Genomic DNA, 7,126 nt, shown 5'->3' with positions numbered 1-7,126 from the left:
AAGGGACAGCTGCTCCTATGGATGCTGTGACAGAAGCCTTGCTTAAAATAAATCAATCTTTGGAGTCCCTGACAAAACAGACTTCAGAAAATACACAAAAGTTATCAGAAATATCATTAAGACTAAACCAGAATACAGAATCTATAAATAAACTTGTAGAGGAAAACGCTACTACGCGTAAAATTGCCGAAGATGCTAAAGCTGCTGCTGGAGACACACAAGAGAAATTAGAGCCGATTGCTAAGAAGGTCTACGAACACGATGCAACCTTGGCCTTGTGGGAATTACAGAGAAAAGAGAGAAATTTGAAATTAAGATTGATTCCAGAGAACGAAAGAGACAACCTTGCAGAATATCTGACACGGGAGTTTGTCGACTGCTGGGATCTCGAGGAAGACGAATTTAAAATTATAACAGCTTTTAGACTGGGCAAAAAGCAGGACAGAAAGACCCCGAGAGATTGTTTGATTACATTCAGATCTAAGGAGGAAAGAGACAAAATACTAGGACTACACTTTGAAAAGGCCCTGCAAATTGGAAACTCAGCTATACAGATCTTCAAAGACATACCAAAATATATTTTGGATTTAAGAAACTTCTATAAGGATTTGGCTCTTCTGTTAAAGAAAAACGCTATCCGCTTTAGGTGGGAATTTCCACAAGGATTGTCATTTGACCACAAGGGAAAGAAGGTGAAAATAAAGACAATTCAAGACAAAGACAAATTTTTGGCAAGATATCAGGAGGACTTGCAGAAGGGGACTGTGGACGTACTTGCAGAACAGAGGAGAGCACTAGACATTTTGAGTCTTTCGTTTGGACAAAAACCACCAACATCAGAAGAAGAGCAACAACTTGGAGCTGTTGGAGGAGCTCCAGAAAAATAACAAGATGGCTCTGCAATTCCTTAGTTGGAATTGTAATGGGCTCAATGGGCCTTTGAAGAGAAGACAAGTATTTCATATTTTGAACAGAGAACAATTGGACTTGATATGCCTACAAGAAACTCACATAACTAGAGCCCACAGGAGACTACTTACAAATAAAAGATTAGGACAAGAATTTATTTCATCAGATAAAGTCAAGAAAAGAGGAGTTGTAATATATGTGAAAGAGAAATGGGCTCCAAAAATGATATTTAAAGATGACCAAGGGAGATATCTGGCAGTGGAAATACAAGTGCAAGGAGAAAAATTCTTAGTGGTTGGAATTTACGCACCAAATGAAGGTAAATCTGACTTTTTTAAGAGACTTCATGAAACTCTGATGGATTATTTGGATTACAATATAATAATCATGGGAGACATGAATGGTGTGGTCTCCACTAACATGGACAAGGCACTAAGACTAACAGTGAGTAAGGAAGGGAGACTTCCTAAGACCTTTTTTGAAATGACAGAAAACATGGATTTGATAGATATATGGAGAACAAGGAACCCTCTGGAGAGAGAGGGAACCTTTTTCTCTCAAGCGATGACGACCTGGACCAGAATTGACCAAATTTGGATTACTAGTGGCATGGCTCCAAAGATTAAGAAGGTGGAAATCTGCCCAAAAACTTGCTCCGACCATAACGCCGTGAGGATGGAAATGAAACTTACTGCAGCTGGTCAATTTAGATGGAGAATGAATGACACCCTCTTTCGAGACAAGGAGATCCACATGAAGGCCCAAAAAACATTAAAAGACTATTTTGAAATAAATTTGGGGGCCGACGTGGAGAAAAGAGTGATCTGGGACGCAAGCAAAGCGGTGATGAGAGGCTTCTTGATTCAACAAAATTCAATAAAGAGGAAAAAACAAAATGAGAAAAAAGAAAAGATTTTGGAAAAGATAAAGGAAGGAGAGAAAAAACTAAGAATGAAACCAAAGTCCCAGGAGATTTTAAGAGAGATTAAGTTATACCAAACACAATATATGGAACTGATGAATCAAGAGATTGAATGGAAGATAAAGCAAATGAAACAAAAGACATTTGAATCAGCAAATAAATGTGGGAAACTTCTGGCATGGCAATTGAAGAAAAGGCAGAAATTAAATACAGTTACAAGCCTAGAAGTGGATGGAAAGAATATTTCAAGACCCAATGAAATTAGAAATTGCTTTTTGAGCTATTTTAAAAAGCTTTATACTCAAGGCCCGCAAAATGAAGAAGACATAGATAAATTCCTTGATAAATATGGATTACAAAAAATCTCTCAGCAAAGTAAGATGGATCTGAACCAGAGAATATCAGAACAAGAGATAGAGGCTGCTGTCAGAGCTGCTTCAAGATCCTAGCTCACAGAGGATCACGCTAGCCAGCGGTCATTAAGTAAAAGTCTTTATTGAATTACAGTTTCCATTCTCACGCTGCTGTCTGCAACTCTACGTCTACTAGCTAGATCGGCGAGGCTCCGTCTGAGTCTCCGCCCCGTGCGCACCAACTTAATATCCTAGCCTTGCTCCACCTTTTCCTCCTGACTGTCCTCCTCTGGGTCCCTCTACCCCCCGGGGCTTCTTCCTTCCGGGATTCTTCTGACGCTGACCCGGACCCTTCTGCCTCCTTGCGCCGGGCTTTAGGACCTGGTTCCCTTTCGGGGCTGCTCACTGCGCCGCCTTCCTCTGCATTTGAACTTGGCGCGCGCGCCCAACCTTCCACTTTCCTCTTAACCGTTTCTTCGCTCCCCGATGGAGGTGTGGCCACTCCTGACTCCTGCCCTCCCTCCTGTGGTGAGCTGCCAGCGCTTCCCCCCTGGCTCCTTTCCTCTTCCCTGCTTCCTGGCGGTGACGCTGGTCCCGATTTCCAGCTGCTCCCCCCTGAGTCTCCTCTGGCTCTATCTTCCTGGGGTGCCTCTCTAGATTCCCCCCTTGCCCTGGCCACTGGTGCTCCTTTCTGTGAATCCTCTGATTCACTGGAAAGACTGGGAGATCTCGGGTCGTCGTCATCACTCATCCTTTCCTCTGTCTCCTCCCCTTCGCTCTCTGTTTCCTCCCTTGCCCGTGCCTCTGCACCTAAACCCCTGACATCCATCCCCCCCTCGAAGCCCCCCAGTCCCCCCTCCCCTCCTTCCGGTGCTGGAGCTGGGGGCTGCTGTTGCAAAGGGACGAACGTCGGATATCGGTCGCTTCCCGTGGCAGGCCTCCATCGGAACTCTTCCGGGTCTTCCTCCCTGCTCTCGTTGACGACAGTCACCTCCTCTTCCATCTCTGTGCCGCCGTGCTCGAAACCAGGGTCGTCCCCGAAAATGTCCATGTCCGTCTCTCCCGCACTTCCTCCAGGCGGCGTTGCTCGGCCAGAACAGTCCAGCCACTTCCTGCGGAACTGCTCCTCCGGCCTATCGTCCCACCAATACGAGGGTTCTGAGACAGATCCCGAGGGTGACCCCTCCGGGGAACGGACGTCTCGTGTCGGTTCCTCGTCCGAGTCGAACCCCCTGAACGTGCTGTCCGAAAGCGTGGGCGTGAAAAGCCAGTCGTCGAAAAAGTCCGCTGGCATAGGTCTATGTGGGAAGAGAGCATGAAACTCGTCTTTGAGCAGAGGTTCGTCTAAAGCGTAGCCCGGCACCCAGCTGTTCGCACTGGCCGGGGTGCCCTCCCTGGCGAGAAAGTATTCTACTCCCTCTTCCCCCCATCTGGAGTCCAAAATCTCCGTGACTTCGTTGATGCGCTCCTCCTGTGCCACTCCCGCGTGCCCCGTTCCTTCTCTGAGCGGACTCGGCGCCGTTCCGGGTTCCTGGAACCTGTGCGGTGCCTTGTAGGGAGTGAGCACCGATCTGTGGAACACCGGATGCATTCTGGAACCCTCCGGAAGCGCCAGCCTGAAAGCCACCGGGTTGACCTGCTCTTCGACTTGGTAGGGCCCCAGTTGTTTATGCCCTAGTTTCTTCTTGGCCAACGACCTGGCCGGCACTGCGTGGGCTGCTAACCAGACCCAGTCTCCCACGTGGAGCTCTTCGCCAACCCTTCTGTGTTTGTCCGCTTGTACCTTGTATGCGTGTTTAGCCAGCTCCAGGTGGCGCCGCAGCTGATCGTGGACTTCCTGCAGCTCCGACGCGAACGCATCTGCTGACTGCGGCTCCCCTTCTCCCCTGCATTCCAGTCCCGGGAAGGTTCTAGGGTGCCGCCCGTTGTTGGCGAAGAACGGCGTGACGCCCGTGGATACGTGCTTCGTGTTGTTGTAGGCAAACTCTGCAAGCGGCAGGTAATCCACCCACGTCGCAGGCTGTTGGTTCGCATAACATCTCAGGTACTGCTGCATGATGGCATTGGCTCGCTCCGCTTGCCCGTTGGTCTGCGGGTGTCTCGCCGACGCCAGATTGATCTTGACGTTTAGGAAGCCCATCAGCTTCTGCCAGAAGTTCGAGATGAACTGCCGCCCGCGGTCGGACAGAATAGACCGTGGCAGACCGTGAACCTTGAACACGTGGTCTATGAACAGTTTGGCGGTTTGCTCTGCCGTGGCCACCTTAGCACACGGAATGAAATGCGCCATCTTGGAGAACAGGTCCACCACCACCAACACTGCCGTCTTGCCCCTTGAGCTGGGCAGATCCGTGACAAAGTCCAGAGCCACCCTTTCCCAAGGTTCGACCGGAGTTTGCAGCGGCTCCAACAGTCCAGCCGGCGGTTTGTGCACCGTCTTTGCCCTCTGGCAAGTGTCACACCTCGCCACGTAGTCTGCGACCTCCCCTCTCATTCCAGGCCACCAGAAATCCCTGGCTACTAATTCCACCGTCTTCTCCTTGCCAAAGTGCCCGGCCGTGGGTGCGTCGTGCAGCTGCTGTAGCACCTTGGCTCGAAGTTCGTCACCCGGCACGTAGATGGCCCCTTTACGGATGAGCAATCCATCTCGTAGCTGGAAACCGTCGGCCGCTGCCTTGCCCCCTCGCACCTCTGCCATCTTCGTTTGTGCGAAGGAGTCCCCCTGCAACGCTCGCCGCACCGCCTCTAGGTCCACGGTCGCCGCGGCGCACGCCCACACTGTCGGTGCAAAGATGTGCATGGCGGCCGCTGGTGTTGCGTCCTCCAGATACTGTGGCTTGCGGGAGAGAGCGTCTGCCATGATGTTGGTGTCCCCCGGGACATACTCTATTCGGAAGTCGAAGTCCGCAAAGAACTCAGCCCAACGTATCTGCCTCTGGTTCAGGAACTGTGCCGTGCGCCAGTGTTCCAGATTCTTGTGGTCCGTGCAAACCTGCACCGTGTGCTTGGCGCCGATCAGAAAGTGCCTCCACGCCTTGAACGCTGCATGAATGGCCAGCAACTCCCTGTCCCATATGGTGTAGTTCTGCTCGGACTTGCTGAGCTTCCTGGAGTAAAACGCTCCCGGCCGCCACACGCCCTGCTGGTCCTTCTGCAGCAGGACCGCCCCCACTGCTCTGTCCGAAGCGTCTGTCTCCACCCTCATCGGCATGCTGGGGTTGACATGAAGCAGCTGCTCTTCCGACGCGAAGAGACGCTTGAGGGCCTGAAAGGACTGCTCCGCCTGCTCTGTCCAGATGAACTTCTTCTTCTTGGAGCTAAGGGTGTCAGTGATGGCCGCCGTCTGCATCGCGAAGCCCTTGATAAACTTGCGATAGAAGTTCGCAAAGCCGACAAACCGTTGGACCTCCTTCCGGTTGCGTGGGCTCTTCCAATCCAACACTGCTCGAACCTTGGCGCTGTCCATGGCGAGCCCCTTGTCAGACAGCTTGTAGCCCAGAAAATCCACCTCCGGCACGTCAAATTGGCACTTCTCCAGCTTGGCGTAGAGCCTGTGTTGCTTTAGCCTGCCCAGCACTTCCTTGACGTGCTTGTCATGTTCTTGCTGCGACTCCGAAAAGATCAGGATGTCATCCAAGAAACAGACGCACGTCTTGTAGAGAAGTCCCGCCAACACGTGATGCATAAATGCTTGAAAAACGTGAGCGCCATTTTGCAGTCCAAAAGGCATAACTCTGTATTCGTAGGTACCCAGTGGCGTGAACATGGCTGTCTTCCACTCATCACCCTCCCGCATGCGAATGAGGTTGTACGCCCCCCGCAGGTCCAACTTGGTGAACACCTTTCCCTTCCGTACCTTCGCCAGGAGGTCGTCGATGCGGGGCATGGGGAAGTCCGACGGCTTGGTCACACTGTTCAAAATCCTGTAATCCACTACGAGTCTTTTTTGGGGCGTGTCTCGCTTCTTAACAAAGAATACAGGACTGCCCCCCGCTGCCTTAGACTCTCGGATGAAACCGCGCTCCAAATTATGATCGATGAAGTCTTTGAGTTCCTGCAGTTCGTCCTCAGACATGGAATACAGCTTCCCTTTAGGCAGCGCCGCCCCCGGCAGCAGGTCAATTTTGCAGTCATATGGTCTGTGAGGGGGTAGCCTGTCCGCCTCCTTCTCGCAGAAAACTTCCAGAAATTCTGCGTACTTGTGGGGAATCGCTTGCAGCGTGCCTAGCAGCAGCTGTGACTCCTCTTCCTCTCCTTCCTGCCTGGGTACGATGCAGTGTTCAGCACAAAAGGAAGAGCCGAAAACCAGCTGCCTCTGGAACCAAGCCATCGTTGGGCTGTGCTTGTCCAGCCAACTCATGCCCAATACAATGGGCGTGTCAGACAGTTGAGTGACGTTGAAGCTGATGACTTCCCTGTGATTTCCAAGTCGCATCACCATTGGTGGCGTCTGCTTCACCACTTGCCCCCCTAGCAGCTCCCTGCCATCCACAGTGACAACCTGCAGGGGCAGTGTGGCCGGCAGCAACTGCACAGCGTGCCTGTCGACAAATTCCTGCCCTATAAAGTCCGCGTTGCTGCCGGAGTCGATGGTGATTGGCACGTCCATGGTGATTCCAGTGGGCAGCTGGAGAGATGCTGTGAGCCTCACTACTGGTTTGGGCGGGAGGGGGTTCACTGGCTGTAAAATCTCTGGGGACTGCGTCACTAACACGTCTGGCTGGGCCCCAGTGCCTCTTCCTCCAGCCAGACATCGTCGTTTCCCTGCTGTGGTCCTCCCTGCTGCGTTGCTGCAGTCACCATTGCTGAGGCTGCAGTAAGCTTGTGGGGCCTCTGGGGACACTCTTTCGCCATATGCCCTGGCTGCTCACAGACGTAACACTTCCTGGTCCCTCTAGGAGGCTTCGCCTTCACTGCTGCCGGTGCTAGGGCTCTGGTTGCT

Source organism: Podarcis bocagei, assembly GCF_964188305.1.
Source record: "Podarcis bocagei genome assembly, chromosome: W".
Lineage (NCBI taxonomy): Eukaryota > Metazoa > Chordata > Lepidosauria > Squamata > Lacertidae > Podarcis > Podarcis bocagei.
The sequence above is the reverse complement of the archived record's forward strand: the minus strand, read 5'-3'. Positions refer to the sequence as shown.